The sequence below is a fragment of the Peromyscus maniculatus genome, chromosome 5 (assembly GCF_049852395.1).
Source record: "Peromyscus maniculatus bairdii isolate BWxNUB_F1_BW_parent chromosome 5, HU_Pman_BW_mat_3.1, whole genome shotgun sequence".
Lineage (NCBI taxonomy): Eukaryota > Metazoa > Chordata > Mammalia > Rodentia > Cricetidae > Peromyscus > Peromyscus maniculatus.
This window is the reverse complement of record NC_134856.1, coordinates 101,493,737-101,507,566: the sequence shown is the minus strand read 5'-3', so window position 1 is coordinate 101,507,566 and position 13,830 is coordinate 101,493,737.

Genomic DNA, 13,830 nt, shown 5'->3' with positions numbered 1-13,830 from the left:
GCAGGGTTTCAGTATCCAATCTGCTTTATAAGGACATCATGCTGCCTCGTACATGAGAGGAAGATGGAGAGGCTAAGAAGAGGCACACACAAGCAAGGGGGTAGAAAGGGGGAGACTTACTCCATAAAAACACATTCTTATCGGAATTAATTCCCTCTTCCAGTCTCATTAGAAAGACATTAATTCCTCTTTAAAACTCTGCCATTCTTCAGCAACATTACATTAGTATTCAAGTCACAATAAGGTGGGGCACAGCTGTATCAGAACAAAGCAAATATTGTAACATTCAAATAACATGAGATAATAAAGATTAAATGTGTTACTAAGAATTTCAAAGTGAGATTATTCAATTTACTTGAATTTAACCTTATAAAACGTAAATGTAAATGCCTAGAATTGGCAATACACATGACTGTAGCAAGGGACACAGAGTCTATTACTCTCCACACTGCAGCTCACCATATTTCCTGATGAGAAGCTCACAATTGCCTTGTCCTCCTTGGGCTCACAAGTGGCTTATGCTGCCATTGCACCTTTATCATTCCCACAACCTCATCAGCACTTTTGGTTTTCTCTTTTTTCTGATTATAACCATTGTAGTGAACATGAAGTGGTATTTCCTGGCATTTTGATTTGCGTTTCTTTATTAATTGATACTATTGAACACCTTGTCACTCACTTTGTCATGGGCATATCTTCTTTAGAGAAGTATCCACTCAAGTACTTTACATATTTATTTATTTAGGTTGTACTGTGGTCTGGAGATTGGTTTAGGAACCTGATGCATACATGTGTGTATTAAGTAGAACTGGCCAACATGCAAAAGGAATTGAAGAATGTCAGCCCTAAACAGGATATCTCTATCACCCTGTATATGATAATTCCTCTCCTCTCAAAGCTCAGGGATTATTTAAAAAAAGGGAGATACAACAGAAAAATTGTAAGAGCCAGAAGCAGTAGATAGTCTTCCATGCATGGAAGCTATTTTCTGGACAGAGCAGGGCAACTGCTCATATGAATTTACAACAACTGAGATAACATGCATAAGACCTATGCAAGATTAATCCAGACAAAACTGATAGATGTAAAGGGAACGTCAATTCCTATTAAAGCCCCTGGTAGGTTGTCAATGCCTCAGTGAAGGCTGAACAACCTACAGTATGTGGACAGGACAAATTGCACTTGTTGGGTTTAAGGAAAAATAAAGGACATAGGGAAGAGGGAAGTATACCTGGATAGAGTGAAGGAAGGGAGAAATATAATCAAAATACATTACATGAAATCTTCAAAGAATAAATAAAAACGTGAGAAAAAAAGAGAGTTGGAGTCTTTGGGAACGTGGTTGAGTCATAGAGGCTTCACCCACATGAATGAATTCAATTTTCAAAAGAGTGAGGGAAATGACTTAGAAGCTTGGTGAGGGCCCATAAAAGGCACCATCGATGAGAAACAGACATTAATCAGACACAAGATTTGCTGATCCGTTGATTGTGAACTGAGGAACAGCCAGAACTAGCAGTGATAAATTTGTGTCACTTGTAAATTCCCTGACATTGGAATGGGGAGATGATTGTGGGTGAAGCATTTGTCACACAAGCATGAGGACTGGAGTTCGGATTTCCAGAATCCCCAGAAATAGCCAGGCTGTTGTGACTCTTCCCTGTAGTCCCAGCACGCCCAGCAAGTTGGCTAGATAGACGAGTCAATTGCTGAGTTCTGGGCTTAATTGAAAGACCCTGCCTCCTCAATAAAGTGGAGAATGAGCAAGAAAGACACAATGTCAACTGTGGGGCTCCACAAGCATATATAACCACACACATGTGCACCCATACACATGAATGCACATTTGCATACACATGTAATATATACATGTACATAAAAAAATATCAAAATCATTGCTTAAGTCACTTGAACATGCTGAGACAATTGCCTGTATGCTTTTATTAAGGTAAAGAGTTCTTTATGGCTATTCTGGACACTAGATCTTCCCAGACAGAAGGCTCATAAATATTTTATTCCATTCTTTTCACTTTGATGATGATTTTCTTTAATAAACAAAAACAAAACCAAAATTTTTATTTTGATAAATTAATCTACTGTAGCTGGAAGTTTTCCTGTGTCCCACCTGGTCCCCAGCTGCTCAGACCCAAATAAACACAGAGAAGCTTATATTATTTTTAAAATATATGGCCTAATGGCTCACACTTCTCACTAGCTAGCTCTTATATCTTAAATTAACCCATTTCGATAAATCTATACTTTGCCACATGGCTTGTGGCTTACTGGTACTTTACATCTTGTTTCTTCTGGCAGTGGCTAGCAGTATTTCCTCAGCTCTGCCTTTTTCCTTCATCTCTCTCTAGTTGGAATATCCTGCTTATACTTCCTGCCTGGCTACTGGCCAATCAGCATTTTATTTATCAACCAATCAGAGCAACACACATTCACAGCATATAGAACGATATTCCACAGCAGTCTACTTTTTCTTTATTGCTTCTTTGCGTTATTTATAAGAATTCAAGCACCACCACAGTTAGTTCCAGCAGATCAAACAACCTCTTCTGGCTTCCTTGGGCATCTGCACATACATGGTGCATATACATAAAGTCAGAACACATACAATAAATAAATAAATTTTGCTTTATTTTCAGAAGCATATGTTGCCAATTCTAAGATTAAGATTTATTCTTGAATTTTAAAAGTTGTTCCATGTTAACTCTTGTCCTTGATCTATTTTGAGTTAAAATTTAATTTGTATGAGCAAAGGGTCCAATCTCCTCACATTTTTTTTTACATTTAGTTTCCCCAGCACTATTTGTTAAAATAATACTTATTGTCCATTGAATGACTGTCATGGTTTTCTTGAAAATAAGTTTGCTACAGACATACAGGTTTACTTTTGAATTCTATGCCCTGTTCCATTAGTTTATGCATTATCATTGTGCCACAATGTCATGATGTGCTGGTTGTTTTTGTCAACTTTACACAAACCTAGAGTTATATTGGAAGAAGATCCTCAGATGAGAAAATGCCTCCTCCATCAGATTGCCTGCAGGAAAGTCTGAAGGGCATTTTCTTGATTAATGATTGGTGTGGGAGGTCCCAGCCCGATGGGTGAAGTGCCAGACCTGGGTTGATGATCCTGGATGGTAAAAGAACGCAGACTGGGAAAGTTTGGGGCAACAAGCCAGTAAGCAACGCTCTTCCACAGCTTCTGATTCAGTTTCTACCTCCAGTTTCCTGCCTTGAGTTCCTACCATGACTTCCTTTGATGATGGACTGTAATGGGGAACCTGCAGGAGATCGAACTATGCCCTCTGAATGTGGGTGACAGCTGCACGGCTTCTCCTCACTCTTACCTGCCTCTTCCACCAGATGTTTTTACTGTCAAACATCTGGTGCTGAAAGAAAGCTACAGAAAACCATGAAAACACATTCACTTTACCCCTATGGGGCTCGGGGTTGGAAATAAATTTAAACTCTGCATGAACCTAATGAGGCTAAAATGAGCAAGGACATGGGAATAAAACATTGGGTTTGGATGGTAGAAAACCGAAAGTGTTAGGTTTATCCCCAACCTTTTTTCTAGGATAGGGATATTGTTGGCTCTTTAGAACTGGTATGCAACTTATCTTGAACTGAAAGTGTAGAATACTCATGATGTCATTGATACCTTGAAGCAGCATTCATACTTTTGACATGGAGAGCTATGTATGAACAGATATTCATGGGATCTGACTTACAAAACAGAATCTCTATTACAGTCTGTGCTTTCTGCTCAATAGAGCGGAATTGAACACAAGCTGAACTAATGGGTCACATAGAAACACAAAAGATTCACCACAGATTTCAGATCATTCTACAAAGGAAGTGTGAAGTTATGAAACCTTATTATTTCCCAACCTCACCAGAGTCTCAGTCCAGCTGCTCTGCTACCAAGATTATGCATATAAGAATATTATACCATGAGAAATGTTTAGGATGAGTGGGGGACTCTACCACCTAGTTCTTGATAAGAATCTTACTTATTCACCTCTGAAGATTAAGTACAGCTACCACATGTGCCTGGTAACAAGGTTAAGTAACATAGCACATATACTTGAACTCTACAGTAAAAAAAAAAGTGGTGGTGGGGGGGGGAGTTTTTGCCTCTTTTGTATTTTCTTTGTAGTTTTAAAATATAAACACTTATCTCTTGGTCATATTTATCTGCCCAGTTTTTTTATTTTAACTAATTAATTTATTTTATATCCAGGTGGCACTTTTCCCTCTCTCCTCTGCTCCCAGTTCCTCCCTTCCACCCGCCCCCCTTTGTTCCTACCCCCCAATATACTCCTCCTCTGTTTCTGTTTAGGAAAAGTCAGGTCTCCCATGAGTATCAACAGAACATGGCATATCAAGTTACAGACGCTGGGCAAGGCAACTCATTATGAGGAGTAGAGTCCCAAAGAGTGGCAGAGAGCTCCTGTTCCCACTGTAAGGCATCCCACAAGAGGACCAAGCTACACAGCTGTAACATATATACAGAGTGCCTAGGTCAGTCCCATGCAGGCTCTCTGGTTGTCGGTTCAGTTTGTATGAGCCCAAGTTAGTTGATTCTGTGAGTTTTCCTGTGCTGTCCTTGACTTCTCTGCCTCCTACAATCCTTTCTCCCCTCTTCTGCAGGATTCCCTGAGTTCCATCTAATGTTTGGCTATGGGTCTGTTTCCATCAGTTGCTGAATGATGCTTCTCTGATGACAGTTGGGGTAGACACCAATCCCATCCCATAGGCAGAACTGACTGTGGGTTGAAGGTTATGTGACTGGGTTGTTTTCCCACTCCCTCCACTTGAAGTCTTACCTGGCCACAGGAGATGGCCAGTTCTGGCTATGTATCTGCTATTGCTAGGAGTCTTAGCTCAAGTCATCCTTGTCGATTCCTGGGAGATTCCCTTGCGACAGGTTTTTACCTGACCTCAATATCCTCCACCCACCCTTATCTAGTTGTCTCTTTCAGTACTTTCCCCCTCCACCTTCCAACCTGATCCCTCATGTTCACATCCCTACCTGTCCTCAGTCAACTGATGAAATCTCTTTTATTTCCCCTTCCCAGGGAGACCCCAGTGCCCCTGCTCCGTGAACCCTCTTTATTACCTAATATATCTAGGTCTGTGGATTGTAACATAGTTATCTTTTATTTTACAGCTAATATCCACTTACGAATGAGTACATACCATGTTTGTCTTTCTCAGCCAGGGTTACCTCATTCAGGATGATTTTTTCTAGTTCCATCCATTTTTCTTCAAATTTCCTGGTGCCCATTTTTAAATACTGGCACATAAGGAATTTTACATCTGATCATTCTCTTCCTTTATATTTATTAAGTAATCTACCCAAATTTTATGACTTTACCTACCATTCTGTCTTAACTGTAAACCCACATTACATTCATACATCACAGGTGATTTACCTAATGACTCCACAAACTTCTCATACTCAGTGATTTAAGTTTGGGACATTTCTCTCCAGTCAGTCCCCAAGTTTTCTTCTTCTACATTTGTGGATAATGTTATAATCCCTCAACACATTCGATTAATCAAATAACCACTTGCCATGCTACCTACAAAGCTGCAAGCTCTGACTGTCTCCTTTTACTAATTATTTTTCTGTTTTTATTATTTTAGTTCATTATTAGTTGCGATTTGTTTTGTATAGAAGCTTGCTAAATTGGCTTTCTCTGCAAGTTCTCTCCTCATTTTTTCCACATTGCCAATAAAATATTTTTCAAAATATCAAATGGGATATGTCACTTCTTCATTTTCAATGTCTTGTTTCCACATTCCAGCAATAAATAGCAGGTATGGTTTTTGAAAACATAAATTAATGTATTAAAGAAAATATTCAGAGTAATGCACAATATTTTTACATGGAACACTAACTATAAACTATTGTTTATAAAAAATGAGGAAGACCTCATTTTTTATAAATGAATAGAGGTTATGCTAAAATAATAGAACAGAATACTTACTACTATACAGGTTATTATTATTTTCCCTAATTTCCTTTCTTTTTATTCTTTCTTTCTTTCTTTCCCTTTTTCTTTCTTTTTTCTTCACAGGGTCTCTTTGAGTACACTAGCTGGCCTGGAACTCCTATGTAAATCAGGCTAGCCTAGAACTCAGGGTTCTGCTTGCCTCATCCTTCCTAATTCTGGGGTTAAAGGCACATGCCACCGTGCCCAGCTTATCCTGAGTTATTGTGTTCAAATTGACAAGCTTACATTTTAAAAATACTAACATTCAAAAATAGCAGAACATTCTTGAAGAATAGGCCACTATTTGTAAAACTATGCTAAAATACTGAAGTGTTTCTTACATGACAGATACATATATGTAGAGGTTGTTTTGTGTTGGAATGTATGAGTCAGTTTTCTTTTGCTATGATGAAATCAAACAATTCAAAGAGGGAATTGTTTATTTTGGCTAAAGGTTTCAGAGATTTCACCCCATCAGCAGTTGGCCACACTTGCTTTGTACCTATGACAACAGAGTATGTCACAGAATTGAGTTGATGGTCAGGAGAAAGTAGGGTCAGTCTTTCAACGTCTGTAAAAGAGCCTCACTTCTTCTCACTCAGCTCCAATCCCTAAAAGTTCTACCACTTCCCAGTGATGTCACAGGATGGTACCCAAGATTTGAGATACAGGATGCTGAGGTCATTTAAAATAAGAAACTGTTTAACCAATATCCTGTTTGTTTTACAATTTTTTAAAATTGCTTTATCTTCCAAATCTTATCAACTGCATTAGTTTGTTTTTTTAAAAAAAAAACAAAACAAAAAAAAAGTGTCTTACTTCTTTCCTCTATTTTTTCCATTTATATATTAATGAACTCAAAGTGAGTTTAGCTGTTTATTTACTACAATCTTTAAAATGATAGGAGTCGAATCAACGAGAAAGAGGAGAGATTGTATGAGCGAGAATTGTTGAAACCATGACTGGAAAAAGCACAAGGACAAATAGCCAAACTAGTGGAAACACATGAACTATGAACCAATAGCTGAGGCTCCCCCAACTGGATCAGGCCCTCTGGATAAGTGAGACAGTTGATTAGTTTGAACTGTTTGGGAGGCCCCCACGCAGTGGGACCGGGACCTGTCCTTAGTGCATGAGCTGGCTGTTTGGAGCCTGGGGCCTATGCAGGGACACTTTGCTCAGCCTGGGTGAAAGGAGGAGGGGACTGGACCTGAATCTACCAGGCTGAGCTGAATCTGTAGAGGAGTCCTTGCCCTGGAGGAGATGGGAATGAGGGGTGGGCCCCAGGAGGTGGGGGGGGGAGAGGGAGGGCGGGAGGAGGGAGGACAAGGGAATCCGTGGCTGATATGTAAAATTAAATTAAATTATAAAATTAAAAAAATAAAATAATGTTCATGATGCTCATGTAGTTAGTTTCACTCTTTGTTCCAACAACATCAACTGTTCATTTCCCTCTAATCAGCTTTATCTCCAAAAAATTTTAATACCTTATTTTTATAATTTTGCTTCAAATATTATGCAATTCAATCACCATTCGTTTGTACAATTATTCTTTAGAAGTATGCTATTAAATGTATACATATTTGAAGGCTATATACCTAACTTTTGTTGCAAATTTCTAAATTGCTGCTTGTTATAGCAGGGGACCCTCTCTAAATGAGTAAAACCTTTTGCAACTCATGGTCAAATACATTGCTAGATCCACTGGTGGTTCTACAGGACCCTGGGAACATGTGATACTGTCAGCTGCAGTGCTACGTTTGTGTCATTTAGTCACTGCACTTAGTCCCAGATTCAGAGCCGCACACTCCCTGAAGTACGGCTTTCCTGGCAGTTGCTTAGAGAGGTGCATTAAGTGCATCATAATTACAAACCTGCCTTCCTTTAGTTTTTGTATATTTTAATTTCTAAACTTATGTTAGCAAATATACACAATTTCCAATAGCTTTTTTCTTGGTAGAATTATCATTTTTAATATAATAAAATGTCTCGAATGTTAGCAGTGTTTCTTATCTGAAAGTCTCCTCTCCATTATCGGCAGAACTACCTATCGGATGTCTTCTTCCATCCTGTTACAATTGGCATTTTTTTTGTCCTTACATTTAAAAGTTGTCTGCCATAAGACACATAATAGGCTACATTAAACTATTATTATTCACAACTTCTCATATGACTCTATAAACTAATTAATTCAGAGTTAAAATAGGGAGTTAAAATACCACACCCAAAAGCAATATTGTGCTAAGATCTTCTATGAATTTGTACTTTCTGGATAAAGGATAAATATATTACTTAATATTGAACTTTGCAAAATGATGTGTGCCTGGGGCTACTGTCCTGGAGATGGTACCTCCCTCCCACAGTGGACTTGGCACGCCTACATTAATTAGCAGTCAAGAAAATGCTCCATGGGCATGTATGCAGGCCCGTTTGGTGAAGCCAATTGAGTTCCCTCTTCCCAGGTGTGTCAAGGTGACGATTATAAAACTAACCAGGACAAGCAGAGCACTACTTCTTGTTATTAAAGAGGCTTCCAAAGCTACCAGACTCTATTTATGGTTAATTACTAAAAAATCAGTCAGGATATATCACTGTCTAATATTTAGCTTTACATTAGAAAACAGAATTTCGTCTTTAAATTATATTTTTTTGCCACTAGGTGGCACTCACCAAAAGTTTTTTTCTTTTCTTTTTCTTTTTTAATTAACATTTTCCCCTTTATTTTACATATCGAACACGGTTTCCTGTCTCTGAATACCCTTAAAATTGTGTCTCTTTATGGAGTGGCTCAGCAAGTAAAGACACTTGCCATGAAAGTCCAAGGATCTAAGTTCCATTCCCACGACCCATGTAAAAGTAGGAGGAGAGAACACATTCAACAAAGTGGCCCTCTTGGTTCCACACCCGTGTGGCATGTACACCTCCCCCCCCCACACACACACTATGTATACACGCACGCGCACGCGCGCGCGCACGCGCACACACACACACACACACACACACACACACGACATAATTTTTAAACTGTCTCGTACTTCTCTTGAAACCCTGGAGACATAGTAGTTTCTCCTAACAGGGACCAAACCAATTGAGGTTCTCTGGTATTTCTGTGGGGAGTGTATGCATACTCCATGCCAGATACCGCTTATTTTCATCTCCTTTCCCACGTGTGCCAGTCTGGTGTCTGGATGTTGTTTTCTTTATAATCTTTACACTATGGCTCTGCTCAAATTTTTTATTTTCTAACCTATGTCTATTGATTCTGAGACAGAAAATATATTAATATTGAAATACTCTCCAGAAATACAAACTATAATGATAAAACAGAATAATATAGGAGTTATGATCTATTGACATACAAATGAATCTTGAATTAAAGACAGATGACAGAGGGTTCAAGAGCAAGATAGCAAGCAATATGTTTTTCTCTTTTTAGGCACAACTGCAGCATTGAGTACATTTCAGTTTACTGTGTCAAGCGCTGGGGTTGACACTCTGTAGGTTAGTTAGCGCATCAGGTTTTCAAAATTGCTCCATGGCTTGTGTTGTTCTGTATCCATTCTGTGGGTAAGGAAGCAGGGTCTAGAGCTGAGTAATATCTCTAAAGTGCGCACAAGTGTGGGTTTAAACCCATGTGGATCTGAGAAAAGCTCATTTTTAGCTTGTAGTTTAAGCCCTTCCTACCAAGAGGTTGTGAATGGGAAGCTGGGTTGCAGCTTGTCACTCATACTAAACCTTTCCGAGCCCTCAAATGGATTTGATCTTGGCTTTCCCTGTTGAGTGTGGATGGTCCTGAAGAAAGAGGGAAGATAAACATTCCTTTGTCGTCTCTATTCTGAAGTTCTCTCCAGACTCTGGAATGGTCAGTTTGGATTACACACATCCTTTTCTTCTTTATTTGGACACTCCTTCCTGTGAGAACTCCAAAATTCCCTAGATGCTAACCCCCACCCTCCAAAAGAAATATCTGGAAACCCTGCTGACCCTGGTGGAAGCTCTTCTTTTTGCGATTTATGTCATGCAATGTCACTACTGAGAGTCTTACAGGAACACAGCCCCTTCCTAATGCACAGGCCTTCTTCAGAGTGTGCCCACGGCAGGGGAGTGGTTCAGCGACTGACCCACAAACACCAACACTGTAGGGACAAGAACCTTGTTCCTTGTGTCACTTTCTGCAACGACACTTGGTCATTACGTACAGGCGTGCTTCCCTCCATACCAATTTAGTTTTGTGATTAAGATAGTCAACTTACCAAAAGCCATTTTTACATGATTTGCACATAATCTCCAGAGCTGCTAAGATTGGGGGTGTGTTCGGTTTCATCCATGTATTTGCTCAATATTACCTCTCCTCTATCCCACTCTCTTTCATCAACTTCTCCACCTTTTACCCTAATGATCATGACCCACTTTTATCCAAAACTGGACAATGTTTTCTCTTGCCAGCACAGACCTTGCTACAAAAACACCAAATAATTTTAATGCTTGCAAACCCTTCCTCTACCTAGAGAACTTCTGTTTATAAATTAAATTACCCTGTGCAGATGAGGCACATACCTTTACAGTCTTGCATTTAGACTATATGAAGCATCCTCAGCAGTTCAATGCCAAGAAGATGATCTATAAACCTATTTAAAGGAAAAAAGAAATCATTATTCTTTGCCATATAAGAGCTAGGGATCCATATAATCCAACAACCAATGACAACTAAAGGAAACTTCCAACTCAGAAAATAAATAGATAAATAAACGAATAAATAAATTCTCTTTAAAGTTTGTTCTTGCTTAAATATATTCTGTAGCCTTAAGCAGAGATTTGAAATGATGCACATATATAAAGGAAGTGCTAAACACAGAGTTGAGTATAATAAAATGAACAGAATGGAAATGGCCTTGGCTAATGGTTAAATTTACTCTAGATGTACAGTAACATAGAAATGGAAACAATGCTCAACCAGTCAGAAGAGAGAGAAATTCTCACCACAACACAAAGTCATAGTTGAAATGAATTATGTGTAACAACTCAATCTCTACCACTTATCTCCAAATCTTATTTATTATTTCCCTAAAACCCAACCCTACCTAGGCCCTTTGCTGGAGCTAGAACAACAGGCTTGTGAACATCAATATTATCCAACTATAATAACCACTAACTAACTCCTGAACACAGACAAAACATGGGCATCACTAAGTAGGAATATTTCTGTTCTCTCCTAGGCATTAAGATGTGCCTATATCCAGCAACTTCCAGAAGTGGAACTGCATACACATTCTGCCAATCCATTCTAAAGCAATCAGTCCTCCAGGAAGATTTTTTTGTCACTACAATATTATTTTTTTCTATAAATTAAGAAAAATTAATTTAAAAGACTTCTGAAATCCGCTTATCACTTAAATGGATACTGTTAAGTAATTCTCTTACAGCAGTTGTAGAATATATTCTGAAGCAAAATGACAAAGATTACAATTACAGACCCTTCCTAGAGATCTTCTAATTTAAGTTTTTGTCCTTTTAATGTATAGGCAAAGCACATTGCTCTGCACATTCGTCTTCTCATCTGTTAGGGGAAGTGAAGAGAGCTAAAGTTCGGCACTCCCTGTTTTCCCATGCTGACTTAGAACTAAGCAGACATCATCTTCCCAAGCCACCCACCCCCAAAACCAGGATACTCTACATTACAGTTCCAGGGCACAGCTTCAGAATGTTTGGTCAGAGGTAAAGAAGGGAAGTTGTTGACATTGTGGCTGTTCTTTGTGGTTTGTAGTCAGTCCACATGTCAGAATTGCTGTTGTATTTCAATTCTCACAGAGTCTGATGGGAGCCCGTGCTCCAGGGTGCCTCAAAAGAACACAGAGACCTCCTTTCTGTGGCTACAGAGTGACATGCAGCATCATGTCACTTCATCAGAATTCAGTCTCCCAACCAGAGAGTTTATTACAAAAAGCAGCAAAGCAGAACAGAACCACAGGCAAACATAGGAAGCCTCCCCATATTTTTTAGTTAGTTTGAGGAGATCGCTTTCCTTCATGGAAGGGATAAATGTCTGCTTTAGTGCTCACTGTACCCAATAGCTCTATCTCAGAGAGTGAACTTCCCAAGGACTCTACAAAACTATCTGACCAGGATGAGAACCGGATAAATGCATGTTCTGCAGACCCTTGCTTGGGGTTGATTTGGAATGGCTTGTCCCAGTGAGTCTGAGGTTCAGAGAAGAGGATAGAAGAAAGGATGCTTCAGGACCACAGGTTAAAATACCTGAACAAGGCTATATTTTTGGAGTTTAAAAAAAGTGCTGAAAGAATTCAATATGTGATTAACTAATGTATGTAAGACAAAGATTAAAAAATTCTGTCACTAGCTTCTTGGTGGGACTCTGTCACTAGCTCTTTTGTTGGTTTGGATTCATCAAAGCCAACTTTGCACTTCTATCCTATGTTTTGACATAATTTAAGGTACAGAAAAGAACATACAACTTGCCTTTCTTTTTTTTTCTTTTCCTTTGTTTAAAACGTCAGTTGGCTAGAATGTCTCTTCTTTCATTGCTTGAGGCAGTCATGCGGCTAGAAGGTTGAGGGATAAATCAGAGCAAGCTGTTCTCCTTTCTACATCATTAAACATTTACATTTGACTGGTCAAAGAGCATCTTTTCCTAAGTCTCTTCACCCTCGGTTGAGCAACAGCATTTAGAAACAGTAATCTGGAGAATATCTCATTCTATCAGAAGGCTCAATTTAGTGAAACTTGGCTGAGGGACTAGAACAATTAAGAACCAGGGCGGACTTTTAAAAACATCATCCTTGAATACAAAAACATTCTAAACCAGCGAAGTGGAGGACATGGTGATTTGTTAGGTTTCACCAGCTTAGGCCAAAATTGAATGTTGCTTAGGTGGGCAATGGGTCCTTTTTCAGAGCCTACCATTTCCCCTCCCTAAGATCAGGGCATTGGTCCCCTGGGAAATGCTAAGAAATCTCTAGTGGCAGTATGAAGCAATCAGAGGCACAGTGTGCAGAGGCAGCTTCCACTCTTGCAGGACTGAGGCCATATGCTGGTGTGTGTGTGTGTGTGTGTGTGTGTGTGTGTGTGTGTGTGTGTATACTTAAGAAAGCCTTCAAAGATAACAGATATTTAACCACAAAGTAATGACTACAGTGTGCTCTAGTTCCTGTGTGAGTTGTGGGTGATAGTATTTAAGGGTACAGGGGAAAATCAAATTAAATGCTAATAAACTGTGCTGGAAGAAAAAAAAATCATAAATCTACTTTTTCCATTTTCCAAAAACCATTTCTGTGACTCTTCCATTTGCATACTTTGCAGATTGGGCAAAGCCGTGGTTATCCACAGCAGTTAATGAGAACAGCCCAAGAGTTCCTTTTTTCCATAGTGTTTCAAAACCTCTAGGCCAAGTCATCCTCTCATTGACGCATCTTTGAACATTACACCTAGTATCAGATTATTCCATCACATGGTCTTTTATTAAAAAGTATTGAAATAAATATGCAATTGAGACTTCCTGTAATATAAACACCTTGAAAAGAGCCCTGCTGGTGGGAGCTCACAATGCCAACCTGCTTGGGTGATACTGAGGGATGCCTACACGCTGGCTTTTTCCATCCTTCCCTATAGTCAGCACTTTTCAGGATCTAATTAATAGTTACTTTTAACCAGATTCTTCTTAAATGTTAAGGAAAGTGAGGTGGGAAATAGAGAAATTGTTGAGTCAGGAACCCTGCTCTCCGTTCAGTCCAGTTTTGATCTGGGACGTTGGTGAAGACACAGTTGGGTGTGATGGAAACCATTCTTGGGATCTTTGCCC